Source organism: Oncorhynchus nerka, linkage group LG1 (assembly GCF_034236695.1).
Source record: "Oncorhynchus nerka isolate Pitt River linkage group LG1, Oner_Uvic_2.0, whole genome shotgun sequence".
NCBI lineage: Eukaryota > Metazoa > Chordata > Actinopteri > Salmoniformes > Salmonidae > Oncorhynchus > Oncorhynchus nerka.
In genome coordinates, this window is record NC_088396.1 from 40,037,955 (window position 1) to 40,055,745 (window position 17,791).

A 17,791-nucleotide genomic window follows, 5' to 3' on the forward strand; every position below is an offset into this window, starting at 1 on the left:
CACAATTCCGCTTTGAAATGATGGGGTATTGTGTGTAAACCAGTGATGCAGAATCTCAATTTAGTCTATTTGAAATTCAGGCTGTGATGCAACAATGTGGAAAAAGTCAAGAAGGCAGAATACTTTCTAAAGGCACTGTATGATGTGTGTAAGAAGTTTCTAGTAAGTAGAATTTGCTTTTCTTTACTCATATTTTCCCCAAACTGCCCTGGGTGAGTAGTAACTTAAGACATTTACACCAGGGCCTGTGTAAAGGGCATGTACTGTTGTTAATAAGGACCATATTTTAAGAGGTGGAAAAGTTTAGTCTGGTGTGATTAAATTGTTCCTGTGCTTTATGGTCACGTCGCCACGCTCAATGACTGTTGGTCACTGGTGGTGGCCAGAAGCACAACCATGATGGGTGTGTGTGTGTGTTTGTTTTACTATCCTTGTGGGTACTAGAAGTCCTCACAAGGATAGTAAAACATGGAACATAATCTCGGTCCCAAGTGAAAAAAATTATATTTTAGGCTCAGGGGTTAGGTTTAGGGTTACGGTTAGTATTAAGGTTGGGGTTAGGGTTAGAGGTTAAAGTTAGGGTTAGGTATAGTTTTAGGGTTAGGGGTTAAGGTTAGGCTTACGGTTGATTAGGGTTATGGTTAGGTTAAATTTAGATCTAGGGAAAATAGGATTTTTAGATGGGAATCAATTATTTGGTTCCCACAAGGATAGCAATACAGAACTGTGTGTGTGCACAACCATGAGGTATGGGTGCCTTCTGAGTCTGGTGGCTTGAGGCCTGGGAACATGTCCTTAGGAGAGAGGACTGCACCTCTGGAAAGTTCACAGGTAGAGACTGAATCTCCCTTTATAGTGCACTATTTTTGACCTGGACCCAGGTCTATGGTAGAAACGTAGAAAGGGAATAGTGTACCATTTAGGACACAGACAGATTACAATAGATTCATCTTGGAGGTAATGCTCACTTGACTGTCTACCTGGCACACTGCTGTCTCAATGTTACGGCTTCTACAGTAAGAGGCAAGTCCTGACATGCTGCCATCACAGCTGTTTCTTCCATCACTCTCTGCTCTGCTGCTCATTATTAAATGTGTGTGTGTGTGGTTCCCAGAACATCTAGATGAGGATCAGTAGAGCTGGTTTAATGCTGTGTAATCCTGTATTTAATGCCCCAGTCAGGGATGTCAAGTACTTCATCTGATAGCATCAGGATCTTTGGTACCGTTTGAGGACTTCCTTTGTAAGATCAGCAGTAGTTGACTCATGCTCACAGTGCCCTTTGTCACCATTTACATCATAGGACCAGCTAGCTACAGAATGTAGATAGAGAGGAACATTAATCATCTACCTCACAATGTCTGCATTCACTTGGGTACTGTAGGTACAGTACCAGTCCCTTTATTTTTTACTATTTTCTACATTGTAGAATAAGTGAAGACATCAACACTATGAAATAACACATATGGAATCATGTAGTAAGCAAAAAAAAGTGTTACACTAATCAAAGTATATTTTATATTTGAGATTCTTCAAAGTAGCCACCCTTTGCCAAAAGTGTGCAAAGCTGTCAACAAGGCATTCTCCCGACCAGCTTCATGAGGTAGTCACCTGGAATGCATTTCAATTAACAGGTGTGCCTTGTTAAATGTTAATTTGTGGAATTTGTATTCTTCTTAATGCATTTGAGCCAATCAGTTGTGTTGTGACAAGGTAGGTGTGGTATACAGAAGATAGCCTCATTTGACAGAAGATCAAGTATTTTACCAAATGGCAAGAACAGTTCAAATACGCAAAGATAAATGACAGTCCATCATTACTTTAAGACATGAAGTTCAGGCAACCCGGAAAATGTCAAGAACTTTGAAAGTTTCTTCAAGTGCAGTCGCAAAAAGCATCAAGTACTATAATGAAACTGGCTCTCATGAGGACCGCCACAGGAAAGGAAGACCTGGCGTTAACTCTACTGCAGAGGATAAGTTCATTAGAGTTACCAGCCTCAGAAATTGCAGCCCAAATAAATGCTTTACAGAGTTCAAGTAACAGACACATCTCAACATCAACTGTTCAGAGGAGACTGCGTGAATCGGACCTTCATGGTCGAAATGCTGTAAAGAAACCACTACTAAAGGACACCAATAAGAAGAAGAGACTTGCTTGGGCCAAGAAACACAAGCAATGGACATTAGACGGGTAGAAATCTGCCCTTTGGTCGGATGAGTCCAAATTTGAGATTTGTGGTTCCAACTGCCGTGTCTTTGTGAGACGCAGTGTACGTGAATGCACATCTCTGCATATGTGGTTCCCACCGTGAAGAATGGAGGAGGTGGTGTGATGGTGCTTTGCTGGTGACACTGTCTGTGATTTATTTAGAATTCAAGGCACACTTAACCAACATGGCTACCACAGCATTCTGCAGCTATACGCCATCCCATCTGGTTTGCGCTTAGTGGGACTATCATTCGTTTTTCAACCAGACACTGACCCAACACACCTCCAGAATGTGTAAGGGCTATTTGACCAAGGAGAGTGATGGAGTGCTGCATCAGATGACCTGGCCTCCACAATCACCCGACCTCAACCCAACTGAGATGGTTTGGGATGAGTTGGACTGCAGAGTGAAGAAAATGCAGCCATCAGGTTCTCAGCATATGTGGGAACTGAAGACTTTTGGAAAAGCATTCCAGGTGAAGATGGTTGAGAGAATGCTAAGAGTGTGCAAAGCTGTCATCAAGGAAAAGGGTGGCTACTTTGAAGAATCTAAAATATAAATATATATATTTTTGTTTAACACTTTTTTGGTTACTACATGATTCTATATGTATTATTTTATAGTTTTGATGCCTTCACTATTATTCTACACTGTAGAAGATAGTACAAATAAAGAAAAACCCTTGAATGAGTAGGTGTATCCAAACTTTTGACCGGTACTGTATATTATTTTGTTGATAGACACATGTAACATAAATGGTATGGTAGTGTTTGTCAACAGACTGTGGGATGTGACCACTAACAAGGAACTTTGTTTGGTACAACTTTTTTTCTGTCACTGATAATTTAGACAAATCATGATTTCATAGGTGTTCGCGCCTTTACTAGGCTTGGACGGTCTCCAGATTGTCATACCTTCATACCGACCTTGTGCCATCCTGGGATATTCGGTAATACTGGCACTCAAATCAAGGGACAATATTTTTAAACCCCGCTGAGCCTCTGTAATCCGAAGGGTAGCAATGCTAACAAAATCATGTAAAATCATGCTAACAAGCGCATTGCGAATGTTTTATACAGCCTCTGACCTAAAGTATTTGTAGGAGAGAAATCCCAGCTCATACAGTTATACATGTGACTAAAAACTGCTACTCAGTTTGCTTCATGCGCAAAACAAATATTAGACAGCAAGGCTCTTGGTCCAGGAGGGGACCTCTGGTTCCAAATATAACCATTCAAAGGGTGCTATTTGTAACCAAAAAGGGTTTCATCTGACTCGAAAGGGTTCCATCTGGAACCTTTTTAAGGAGGGTTCTCCTACAGGGACAAATGGCTCTACATAGCTGAGAGTGTACCGCCCTGCTTCCCCTCCTCATTCTAGTATCTTTTCTAACACAACTCCCCCCAGAATTTAATCGAGCATCTGCAAGATTTTAGTTCTCGGTCTCCGAGATGACTGTAGGTATAACATCAGGTGCTATAATGCTATGGGCCATTTTCTGGATTTCTGGACAAAAATCCCCACTTACAATGGATATCGGAGATTCTCAATTGGGCATGGGTCACCAACATACGTGCAGTGAAAAAGCATAGCATAGCGTACTTTACTATTGTAAAGTGGCTGTTCCACTGGATGTCTTAAGGTGAACGCACCAATTTGTAAGTCGCTCTGGATAAGAGCGTCTGCTAAATGACTTAAATGTAAATGTAGTGTGTGGTTACTGGGGTAGAAATAACTAATAAAAACACTCAACTGTACGTAACAACTAGCACACATGCTAAAATCATCAATACATTTTTCTCACACCCTCATGTTTGGCGTAATGCATAGGTACTGTTCTGGTGCTGTTAATCATCATAGTATACGTCTCAAGTGGCACCCAATTCCCTATTTAGTGCACTACTTTTGACCAGAGACCATGGGGCTCTGGTCAGAAGTAATGCACTATACAGGGAATAGGGTGCCATTTGGGACTTCAGCAATAGTCCTGTGTCTACATTTTCCCCCTTCCTAATGACCTGGTCATCCTGACACCAGGCCAGTATAATGTGGCTGAGAGATCAGACATAGCCCCAGATAAACAGAGCCATAGTGAGGGGCGCGCCGACCCACTTCATCTCAGGCAGACAAGCTTGGCATGCTGCAGCAGCTATCCGCAGCCACTTTTCCTCCTTCTATCCCAACTCTGCATGCTCTCTCTCCCTGGCAGGATGCAGGTCAGCGAGTTAATTAACTTAATGCACACCTCGCATCAATGCCCTCTCTGACTGAGCGCCATGGAGAGAGAAGGGCAGAAAAGTACCAACCAACGTGTTGTCCATCCCTTTCACAGCCAAAGCCCAGCAACAACCTCTCGTGACAGAGAAGGGACATGCATGAAAGGCTGCTAACATCTAGCAGTCTATCCCTTTCACAGCCAAAGCCCAGCTCAGCTTAGTTCAGTCCAGGGCCCTAGGCCAAGGTAAAGCAACCAAATCACACACGGGCGAGTGCAGATCCACCCACAGAAAGGTAGAGAGAGAGGGAGAGACAACAAGAGAGTAATTAAAACAGAAGTGGGAGGTTGGGCTGAGAGGAGAGTGTTGCCTCCCTCGTTGCTGGGGTTTAATGGCACTGAAGATATAGGGCTGGAATATAGGATAATATATACACAAAAGTATGTGGACACCTGCTCGTCGAACATTTCATTCCAAAATCATGGGCATTAATATGGAGTTGGTGTCCCCTTTGCTGCCCCAACATCCTCCAATCTTCTGAGACGGCTTTCCACTAGATGTTGGAACATTGCTGAGGGGACTTGCTTCCATTCAGCCACAAGACCATTAGTGAGGTTGGGCACTGGCAGTCAGCGTTCTAATTCATCCAAAAGATGTTCGATGGGGTTGAGGTCAGGGTTCTGTGTAGGCCAGTCAAGTTCTTCCACACCGATCTCGACAAACCATTTCCGTATGCACCTCGCTTTGTGCACGGGGGCATTGTCAGGCTGAAACAGGAAAGGGCATTGCCCAAACTGTTGCCACAAAGTTGGAAGCACAGAATTGTCTAGAATGCCATTGTATGCTGTAGCATTATGATTTCCCCTTGTGGGAACTAAGGGGCCTAGTCCAAACCTAGTCCAAACAAATTATTGCTCCTCCTTTACAGTTGGCACTGTGCATTGGGGCAAGTAGCGTTGGACTGCCAGATGGTGAAGCGTGTTTCATCAGTCCAGATAATGTGTTTCCACTGCTCCAGAGTCCAATGGCAGGGAGATTTACACCACAATAATTGCCATTGCGCATGATTGTAGGCTTGTATGCGGCTGCTCGGCCACGGAAACACATTTCCTGAAGCTCCCCACAAAACAAGTGAGCAAGTTTGGAACTTTGAGTTAGCGTTGCAACCGAGGACATATGATTTTAACGTGCTAGGAGCTTCAGCACTCGGCGGTCCCTATGACGGTACCACATTGAAAGTCACTGAGCTCTTCAGTAAGGCCATTCTACTGACAATGTTTGTCTACAAAGATTGCATGACTGTGTGCTCGATTTTATACACCTGTCAGCAACATCTATGGCTGAAATAGCCAAATCCTCTCATTTGAAGGGGTGTCCACATACGTTTGTATATATAGTGTAGGATGAAGTATAGGGTTTGAATGCGTTGAGTATTAGGTTGGCTGATTTCTAAGAAACGTTAGGGGGGCTGGAAAGTGTGGGGTAGAGAATGGTCGATGCAAGAGAGAGAGCCTATCAATGTCTACATTTGACAAGGTGGAGAGATTCTGCTTTAAAACAAATGGTAGAAACATTTTGCAGGCCGCTTCTGGACCAACTGCTGTGCTTTTCCAAATATTTACTGTCTGCTGCCAGTGTCCATACTCCTGCTTGACTCACTGCTCTGGTGTCTTCTCATGACACAGAGGGAAAGAAAGAGAGAGGGCGAGAGAGGGGGGAAAGAAAGAGAGACAGAGAGAGAAAAAGAGACAGAGAGAGAAAAAGAGACAGAGAGAGAGAGAGAGAAAGAGAGAGAGAGAGAGAGAGAAAAAGAGAGAGAGAGAGAAAAAAGAGAGAGAGAGAGAGAAAGAGAAAAGAGAGAGAGAGAAAGAAAAAGAGAGAGAGAGAGAGAGAGAAAAAGAGAGAGAGAGAGAAAGAAAAAAAGAGAGAGAGAAAAGAGAGAGAGAGAGAGAGAAAGAAAAAGAGAGAGAGAGAGAGAGAGAAAGAAAAAGAGAGAGAGAGAGAAAGATAAAGAGAGAGAGAGAGAAAGATAAAGAGAGAGAAAGAAAAAGAAAAAGAGAGAAAGAAAAAGAGAGAGAAAGAAAAAGAGAGAGAAAGAAAAGGAGAGAGAAAGAAAAAGAGAGAGAGAAATCATAAATGGGAGGGCAGCAGTCATTCAATTGATTGCGCTCAGCTGGCTTTTCTGTCAGAAGACCCACATCAGTTAACAGCTGCTTTAGAACTGGTGTGAGCCTCGTTGAAAGCATTACCTTTAGCCCTCTTTGCTGCTTTTCATTCTGTTGCTCATTTATGGACCTAAATATTATTTCAATGAAAACATTACAGCTAAAAATAATAACGTGTCACTGAAATGTTAAGCCCTCCATTAAAGATGGAATCTGCAGTAGTGGGAAAGGCCAGTGGCACTGTTTAAATTAAAATAAATTAAAAATATAATAATAAATAAGGTACATTTTGTGCTTTTCTATCATGCATGAAATGATGTCCGAGGGGAAAAAACTGTTTGTTGTTTGCAGTAACTTCCTTGTTGTTATAATATCACAAACGGACATAGACGTTTCACCATGAAGGATTCTAGCTTTTAAAAGGGTAGAAAGATTTCAAACATCATATGTTGGCCCAGCGCTGTCCGGGTTAGGGTTTGGAGGGGGTAGGCCGTCATTGTAAATAAGAATTTGTTCTTAACTGACTTGGTCTTTTACCAAATAGGGCAATATTCTGTATAACACCCCTATCTTGTCACAACACAACTGGCTCAAACGCATTAAGGAAATAAATTCCACAAATGAACTTTTAACAAGGCACACCTGTTAATTGAAATGCATTCCAGGTGACTACTTCATGAAGCTGGCTGAGAGAATGCCAAGAGTGTGCAAAGCTGTCATTAAGTCAAAGGGTGGTTACTTTGAAGAATCTAAAATATATTTGGATTTGTTAAACACTTTGATTACTTCATGATTCCATATGTGTGATTTCATAGTTTTGATGTCTTCACTATAATTGTACAATGTAGAAAATAGTACAAATAAAGAAAACCCCTTGAATGAATAGGTGTGTCCAAACGTTTGACTGGTACTGTAAACATTTTAGTAATTTAGCAGATGCTCTTATCCAGCTAGCTAGCCATGTATATTTTACATTTAGTTTTAGATACATTTTTTATGTATGTTTAACTAGCTGGCTAGCTGGATGAATACCATTTAAACTTCCTAGCTTAGAATTGTAAAGTAAAATGTCTAGTTATCCTTGTCACCATTGACTTGACTGGCAGTAGGTTGAGTTGATGCCCACTCCTTTACCCACTCCTTTGTTAGTTAGCTGATCAATTCCAGTACAGATGTGGCAGTCAATTGGGAACAAGCTATAAGAGATGACTAAATTGAGGAAATCAAGTTAAGTTGAAATATGCTTCATATGAAATGTATTATTCATGTCCATGTTGCTCATTGCTCATCATCACTCTAGTGTCTCATACCCCACTCCATTGTTAGAGTATCATCAGCTTTAAGACCTACCCTATAGAAAGCCTGCTCTGTAGGATGACCCTAAACAACTCAGTAACCCCAATTATAACCATGGGTGAAAGTAGATGTCTTCCTGGTACGGGGACCTCCTATGTTCGCACACATTCTTTTTTATGGGCCCAATCATAGAATGACATATAGAGTCTATATTAATTTAATAGGATCTCTATGGATCTCTATGGCCTAATCATAGAATGACATATAGAATCTATATGAATTTAATAGGATCTCTATGGGCCTAATAGTAAAGATTTGTCACTTAACTTTTAAATGTATTAGCCTACCTGATAATGTGGCAAAAAACACAACCAGTCATGTTTTCATCTGATTGTCAAACAATTACTTCAAAATGGCCATGTCGGCTACGTTACTCAGGAATGGCAGAAAGACAGATGTTGCAGGAATAAAAGTATAGCCTCATTTACATATTTTTTCTGCTAATATTTTACAACATTTGGTAGGCTATTCGTTAGTCAACTTGTCTATAATTAGATACATGCAGCTTCTCATCATAGCTTGATGCTTGTCTAGAATACTAAAAGCCTTGCTCACCAGAATAATGTCAAATCGATAGAATGATCAATGCATCATCAACAATCTAGTTGACATCGGTAAAGTTCTCTTTCATTTCTGCTTCTCTCGCAGAGCGAGGACGTTTAGGGACCAGGCAGTTTTACGCAATTATGACATAACATTGAAGGTTGTGCAATGTGACAGGAATATTTAGACTTAGGGATGCCACCCGTTAGATAAAATACGGAACAGTTCCGTATTTCACTGAAAGAATAAACGTCTTGTTTTCGAGATGATAGTTTCAGGATTCGACCTTATTAATGACCTAAGGCTCGTATTTCTGTGTGTTATCATGTTATAACTAAGTCTATGATTTGATAGAGCAGTCTGACTGAGCGGTGGTAGGCAGCAGCAGGCTCGTAAGCATTCATTCAAACAGCACTTTCGTGCGTTTTGCCAGCAGCTCTGCTGTTTATGACATCAAGCCTATCAACTCCCGAGATTAGGCTGGTGTAACCGATGTGAAATGGCTAGCTAGTTAGAGGGGTGCACGCTAATAGCGTTTCAAACATCACTCGCTCTGAGACTTGGAGTAGTTATTCCCCTTGCTCTGCATGGGTAACGCTGCTTCGAGGATGGCTGTTGTCGTTGTGTTCCTGGTTCGAGCCCAGGGAGGAGCTAGGAGAGGGACGGAAGCTATACTGTTACACTGGCAATACTAAAGTGCCTATAAGAACATCCAATAGTCAAAGGTTAATGAAATACAAATGGTATAGAGAGAAATAGTCCTATAATTCCTATAATAACTACAACCTAAAACTTCTTACCTGGGAATATTGAAGACTCATGTTAAAAGGAACCACCAGCTTTCATATGTTCTCATGTTCTGAGCAAGGAAGTTAAACGTTAGCTTTCTTACATGGCACATATTGCACTTTTACTTTCTTCTCCAACATTTTGTTTTTGCATTATTTAAACCAAATTGAAACATGTTTCATTATTTATTTGAGGCTAAATTGATTTTATTGATGTATTATCATAAGTTAAAATAAGTGTTCATTCAGTATTGTTTTAATTGTCATTATTACAAATAAAAAATCTATAAAATCGGCCAATTAATCGGTACCGGCTTTTTTGGGGGGGGGGGGGTTCTCCAATTATCGGTATTGGTGTAGAAAAATCATAATCGGTCGACCTCTAGTTAACATTATAATAGGCTATATGTGAGACCCACATTCAGTGTCCAACTTGTAGGCTACTCCACTCTAAAATAATGCCGGCATCCATACAGTGCCATTTGATAAATGCAAAGAGACATCACTTACAAAACACCAAACAGTTTTATGAATGACATTCAGTGATTGTTCTTTATTAGGCCTACACAAGTCTCGTAACCTGAATTGATGCATACACTGCTGTGCGCGTGCCTCTTGGTCACTCATCTCTGCCTTGGCAAAATGTCAGTGCTATCATAGAACCACACTGCATTTGGTTCTATTTGCTCATTTTTGACAAGTCTGACATGCGGTAATGATAAATGGTGTAATATCCTGTAGTTGTCTTGGAAACGTTGTTTTAATTATTGTGATAGTCTCATGTTTTACCAGTACGTTGTACCCCCACTATTTATTTAGCCGGTACCAGACCGGCTTACTTTCACCCCTGATTATAACCCAGAATACATACAGTGCCTTGCGAAAGTATTCGGCCCCCTTGAACTTTGCGACCTTTTGCCACATTTCAGGCTTCAAACATAAAGATATAAAACTATTTTTTTGTGAAGAATCAACAACAAGTGGGACACAATCATGAAGTGGAACGACATTTATTGGATATTTCAAACTTTTTTAACAAATCAAAAACTGAAAAATTGGGCGTACAAAATTATTCAGCCCCTTTACTTTCAGTGCAGCAAACTCTCTCCAGAAGTTCAGTCAGGATCTCTGAATGATCCAATGTTGACCTAAATGACTAATGATGATAAATACAATCCACCTGTGTGTAATCAAGTCTCCGTATAAATGCACCTGCACTGTGATAGTCTCAGAGGTCCGTTAAAAGCGCAGAGAGCATCATGAAGAACAAGAAACACCAGGCAGGTCCGAGATACTGTTGTGAAGAAGTTTAAAGCCGGATTTGGATACAAAAAGATTTCCCAAGCTTTAAACATCCCAAGGAGCACTGTGCAAGCGATAATATTGAAATGGAAGGTGTAGTGGCTTCCTTTAGTCTTTACCATAGCCACTGCCCAAGCCTGAAGCGGGGTTGTTTGGTACGCATACAGTCCACAGTCAAGGTTTCCAAACGGCCAAACATTCAATGACATCCAGGGATATGGTGCAACAAAAATGTTTATTCTTCTTATATCTAACAAATAAATGAGTCTCCAATCAACTTAAAGCAGTTCAATACTTGATATGGAAAATACATATTATGACCTGTCTGTATGTCTGTATGTCTGTATGGTCAAAAAACTATACCGCTCCCGCATCTAGCAAGGACTCTTCCCCTCCCGAAGGCCCAACTTCCTGCCTTTATCCTAACACACTTACCACAATACAATGAATAGGCAAGAGGGGGGGCCAAAAACTAAGTTACACTAACAACAAATGAATATATCTCAATCAGGTAAATATAAATCATAAAGGTACGTACCTAATATTTCATCATTTACATTATTATTTAATATATTTACACAAATATACATGGAGCTCCATATGTTCGGTCTTTTATACAAATATGTCCAAATCGGCTCTAACATACCGGCCCCTAATTGTTGACTGCACTGAATGCACAACAATTACTTAATATTCAAACATAGAGCCAATACACAAAACATTCTATACCAGAGCACTATTGCAGTTCATAGCTATATACAAATATACAAGGTACCATATAGGAAAATAGTCCATAGATCTCAGTCTGAGTTGAAGTGTAAAGGTGTTCAACTTCGAAAAATGTCAAGAGTTTGACATTCAAAAATGTATGACATCAAAGAATGTAAGAGTACGACATCAACGAATCAGAGGTGCACGTGATTCTAAGATGGAGCACTGTGTGTGTGCGTGTGTGTGTGTGTGTGTGTGTGTGTGTGTGTCACTCCGTCGCCTCAAGGAGCAGACAGAGTTTATTGATAGGTCTCTGTAAGATATTGGTCTTAGTCTTAACCATGACGCTCCGGACAAGACCTTTGGCCCCTGGCAAAGCCTCCGCCACACACCCCATTAGCCAAGAGTTCCTTGGGGTGTTGTCATCGACGATAACCACGAGGTCACCAGGACTGAAGTTTCTCTTAGTTTTGTTCCACTTGTTCCGCTCCTGCATAAGTGGAAGATACTCCCTGATCCATCTCTTCCAGAAGAGGTCAGTGATATATTGTACTTGCTTCCATCTCCTTCGTGAGTATAGGTCGCTTCTCTGGAATAGTCCTGGTGGCAGGACTGGCTTAGCTTTCAGATGAAGCAGATGGTTCGGAGTCAGGGGTTCTTTAGTTCCATAGGCATAGCTGCTTTGCTTAACCTTCCTCCTACTCTCAGAATGCCATTGTCAATAATTGGATCAAGCTTACAGATTGAGCCACTTCTCGGCACATTGTTTTCCTTTCACAACTAGTGCAATTTCTTGTTTAAAGTGCTGTCATTGTTCAAATCGAATGATGACCTTTTCTGCTTCTTCTAGGTCATCCACAGACAGACTTTCTTTTCCAAACGTCAGTTTGAACTTGTCAATTTGTTCCTTCAGTGAGTTTGTCAGACTCTGATCTGATCTTGGATCAGTTTGAGAGAGAATTTTCCTTTTCTGGCTTAACTGTAGAAGACGTTTCTTCAGTTTCAGCATCCATCCTGCTTTCTTCAAGCTGTTCCATGTGGAATAGTACTCAATCAGTTTGCTGGTTGGACTCTTTTCTTCCACACTTGTATGGTTTACCATTACGTCTTTTCTCACCTCTGGATCATCCGGAGGGATGGAGCCAAGCTCCTCGGGGACTTTCGGCCATTGAGTTTCTGGTTTCTCCAGGAATTCTGGTCCTTTGCGCCATCTCTTTGAGTTCAGGAACATTTCAACATGTAATCCTCTTGAGGCATCATCGGCTGGGTTGTGTTTTGAGTTCAAATACCTCCACTGTTTTGCTTTCGATAGGTCACGGATCATAGCAACCCTATTAGCCACAAAGGTATGGAATCTCTTGGTATCATTGCGGATGTATTTTAGCACAGACTGGCTGTCCGTCCAAAAAGTTGACTCCTCAAGTTCAATCTGGAGCTCCAACCTTAACATCCTGTCCACTCGCACTGCCAATGTTGCTGCAGCAAGTTCCAGTCTGGGGATTGTCATCTGCTTGAGTGGAGTCACCCTTGATTTCCCCAGTATGAATGCAATGTGAACCTTTTCCATACCGTTTGTGAACCTAAGGTAGCTTGCCGTGCCGTAACCTTGTTCACTTGCATCACCGAAGTGATGCAGCTGTGCCGTCTTGACTTGACCAAAGTTCTCAGGCATCATACACCTGTCTATCTGGAATCTGGAGAGCTGGTCCAGCTCTGAGAGCCATCTCTGCCATGAAATAGAGTGTTCTTCAGGGATGACTTCGTCCCATCCACACTTTAGCTTGCAGAGCACTTGAAGAATTTGCTTTGCCTTTAATACAAATGGGGCGAGGAAACCTAATGGATCATAAATAGAGCTGACAGTTGAGAGAATACCTCTTCTTGTAAGGGGTCTGTTCTTGACAGTGACTCGGAAGGTAAATGCATCACTTTCAATGTTCCATCGGATTCCAAGTGCTCTTTCAACAGGCAGCTTTTCTCTGTCCAGGTCCAGTTCTTTTATCTGCTTGGCTTTGTGTTCATCAGGGATAGAAGCCAGCACAGTGCGGCTGTTGCTGACCCACTTGGTCAATTTGAACCCACCCTGAGAGCACACATCCCTGAGGTTTTTCGTGAGAGCTATGGCTTGTTCTTCTGTGGCCACTGACTTGAGGCAGTCATCAACATAGAAGTTGGACTTGACTGTTTGAATTACCTCTTCATCGTACCTCTCACAGTTGTCTTCTGCAGTCTTTCGCAGTGCAAAGTTTGCACAACTTGGAGAGGATATAGCACCGAAAAGATGTACCGTCATTCTGTACTCCTCCAATCTTTTGTTAGTATCACCCTCCGGCCACCATAGGAATCGCAGGAAGTCTAAGTAATCTTCATGGACACGTACTTGATGGAACATTCCTTCGATGTCTGCCATCATGGCAATGTGCTCTTGCCGAAATCTTAGCAAGACTCCTATAAGCGTGTTTGCCAGGTCAGGGCCTTGAAGGAGTTCACTGTTAAGAGATATACCTTTATAGGATGATGAACAGTCAAACACTACTCGTATCGTTCCTTTGCGCTTATGGTGAACGCCATGGTGTGGTATGTACCATACCTTGCCTTTCTCTCTGAGGAGCTGTTCTTGTGGTACCTTCTCGGCGTAACCTTTTGTTATCATCTCTTCCATGAAGCCTTTGTACTCTGCAGCGTAACCTTTGTCCTTCTTGAACTTCCTGATAATATTTAGAGCCCGCTGCTTTGCCATGTCACGATTGTTTGGCAGGACTACATCTGTTTTGCGAAAGGGCAACGGTAAGTAGTAGTGATGGTCTTTGAGGGTTATGGAGCTTGATACGATCTCCATAAACCTACGATCCTCAGCTGACATCTCACTTTTCTCTTCATACCCTCTCTCAGGGAAGTCATGGTTGTACTGATTTACAAGAAGAACCCCCAGGTCGGCAATTGAGATACGATTGGCCATCACTGTAGGATGCCCAGATTCTTCTGCCATGGTACAATTGTTAAGAGGACCGTTCATCACCCATCCAAATAGGGTTTTCACTGCATACGGTCCGTTGCCTTGACTATTTATGATTTTCCAGGGTTCCATTGCCTTTGGAGCATTTACGCCAATCAGGAGTTCGACGTCGGCGTCAATTTCCTTCAACTGAACTTCTTTCAGGTATGGCCACCTTTTGAGATCTTTCTGAGTGGGAATGTTCTCTCTTGTCACTGGGATCTTATTTTGGGTGTAGACCTTTGGTAATGCAAGAAATGTGTCACCTTCCACATTGCCAATCTCTAATCCAGATATCTCAAAACTCTTGGTAGGACTCTCCTGCCCCATTGTGCGTAGCAGAATTTCAGTCTCGCTGCCTTTAGCTTGCAACTGCCTCATGAGTCTCTCCGTACAAAATGTTGCTGAGCTACCAGAATCGAGAAATGCATAGGTTAACGTAGACTTGCTTCCATTTGCCATCTTTACTTGTACTGGCACAATCGCAAGTGCACAATCTGTACCAGCCCCGGTATCTTCACCAGCTTCCAGTGAAACAAGAGCACTGCTGACAGTCTCCTCCCGCTTTACTGCTACACCCCTTGTATCTGCCTTCAGAGATCTAAATCTCTCTCTTCCTTCAATGTGCAGGATAGTGGGGTGCCTTCTTTGACATTTCTGACAGGTCATCCTTCTTTTACATTCTTTGCTTAAGTGTCCTCTCATCAAACAGCCAAAACAAAGGGCTTTTGATCTCAGAAACCCAACCTTGGCTTCGTGTGGCTGTGCCTTCACCTGTTGGCAGTCGACCAGGAAATGCTCACCAGCGCAAAATACACATGAGACACTGGGAGCATCAGAAGGGTAGGCGCCTGGTTTCTTGATTTTGAATGTTTGTTCTTTTAGAGGTTTTTCCGAGTCACAATCTGCCAATACATCTACTGCAGTGGCAAAGCTGCTTCCCCTACTCTTGGACTTGAACTGCTGTTTAAAGTCAGCTTCTGTTTTGGTTTTAAAAAACCTTTTGTTGGACAGGGGATCTTGGATATCTCCGTACAACGGATCCTGCAGTATTTTGGCCTGTTTTTCCATGAACGTCACAAGGTCACTGAACTGGGCCCTCAGGTGGCTTCTCTCTAAAATATCACATGCCGTAGACTTCCATTTTTCCCTTAGTTTGTAGGGAAGTTTTGACATGATCAACTTTATGTTGGAGGGAAGATTAAGCTCTTCCATGTTCTGTAGGTCTTGCATAGTGTTACAGCATCCTCTAAGATAGAGTGCATAGCCACCCAGTCCCTTTCCATCATCCGGTTTGATGTTTATCCAGTTCCAAGCTTTTTCCATGTAAGCAGTGGTGACTTTGATTTCATTGCCAAAGTGTTCCTTTAACAACCTCTTAGCCTCTGTATAGCTTCTTCTGGCTTCCATATGCAGACAACTACGGACCAGATCCTTGGGCTGACCAGAGGTGTACTGTTCCAGGTAATAGAGCCTATCCTGGTGACTGCTTGTTTTATCTTCTATTCCATGCTCAAATGCACGCATAAATGGCCTAAAGTTTAGAGGATCACCGTCAAACATAGGTATCTCCCTAACAGGGAGTGTGGCCTGTTTGTGCTGTAGTATAAGGAGGTCAGCAATTTCATTCTGCCTTTGCATGACAGTAGAGAGGTTATCATGGCTGGTATTATGGCTGATACCCGCAGTGTTGATTCTGTGTTGATTGCTAGACCTTGATGTTGGCTGCTGAAGGGTGTGGTTTATGACTTTTTTCTGAATAGGTTTTGATGGCTTTGTGGTCGGTTGTTGTAAAACTCTTTGTAGTGGGGTCTTTGGAACTGCACCTAATGCAGCAAACTCAACAGGTGATGGTTCAGGTTCCTTATAGACCTCGGGTTCCTGGTTCTCATAATAAGAGTTCATTCCATCTTCTTGGCTTAGAAAATGGGCTGCCACAGAATGGGATTGAGAAGTTGACTCAACACTCTCCAGAACCTTCAGTTTGGCATTATATGCTGCTATGTCCGTTTCCAGTGCCATTTTTTCCATCCTAACATTCAGTTGAGCTTTCTGTTGTTCCAGTTGAGCTTTCTCCAGTTCCAATGCATGCTTGTCCTGTAATGATGCTTGGCGAGCTAGTAGAGCTGCTCGTTCTGCCTCAGCTTTTAGGTGTGCAGAGGACACTGAGGAAGCAGTTTTAGAAGACTTTGTTTTACTTGATGTTTTTGACACATTGGAAATGCTGTCGTGTGGTTCAATGAGCATCTGTGGCTCGATTTCAGCTTTTTTCCATATTTCCACCTCTTTCAGGAAATGTTCATAAGTTCTCATTCTTGGTTGATAATAGTTAATGCTCTCCTGTTCGTGTTCCTCCTCTGTGACCAGCTCTAGCACAGAATCATGAGCATTCTTAAAGTCATTGAGAACAGCATGAAATGCTTCAAGACTCTCATCCACAGTTTCAATGTTTCCTCCATCAACAAGAAGGGCTTTTATTTCATTCATTTTGCGTGTACACACTCCAAGTTTGCCTCTCCGGGCTGCATAGAGTGAATTTAGATGCTCCTCTGCCCTCTCCAGTGGAGTCTTATTTGGGATTTCATCCTCCATCATTCACTTTTAGTTCACTCAATTTACAATGACACAGTTGTTGGTTTTTGATTGTTAAACGTAATGCCCCTTTAGACCTCCTTTAATGCTTTAAAACACAGTCCTCCATTTCAGCATATTTGATCCATTTTGAATTGAACATGTGCAAGTTCGGCATTTTAGATGCGTTTTAAACATTTCATCCCATTATAAGTTGTCCCTTTAATGAAGTTTAAACACGCAGTATCTTTAGATCCTTAGATTGCATTCGTTGCGTTGATGCATTGCATTTCCACGTTAGGCCAAATATTAGACATAAGATTAGGCTACATTGTGCGTAGGATCTCAGTGTTTCCCAAACTTAAACTTCTTAATTGTTTTCACAACGCTGTGTTTTGAAATCCATTCCCAAGTTTATCAAACACTCAACTTAAAAGCACATTTGCGCTTCCATAATATGCATGATCAAACGATCGCATTGAACAGGGCAGCTCATTCATTCGCAGTGGTTACTCACGGCTGGCGAATTCTAGGAGTTCAAATCCTTCCAAGGGAGCTGTCCTTACGATCCGAATGCAATTACAAATAGAACAATATCCAGCGCGTGTCCGAACCGATAGTAATCCTTCACGGAGTTTTTTGACTTGTTTGTAGTGGCTTCCTTTAGTCTTTACCATAGCCACTGCCCAAGCCTGAAGCGGGGTTGTTTGGTACGCATACAGTCCACAGTCAAGGTTTCCAAACGGCCAAACATTCAATGACATCCAGGGATATGGTGCAACAAAAATGTTTATTCTTCTTATATCTAACAAATAAATGAGTCTCCAATCAACTTAAAGCAGTTCAATACTTGATATGGAAAATACATATTATGACCTGTCTGTATGGTCAAAAAACTATACCGCTCCCGCATCTAGCAAGGACTCTTCCCC

The 17,791-nt window shown here is 42.0% G+C and overlaps 1 protein-coding gene across 3 annotated transcripts in view; it reads right to left on the minus strand.

Moving 5' to 3' along the window:
- The window catches only part of LOC115130172 (integrin beta-5-like), a 96,881-nt gene that overhangs the window by 20,340 nt on the left and 58,750 nt on the right, over positions 1 to 17,791 (minus strand). The gene's annotated exons all lie outside the window — the stretch shown is intronic.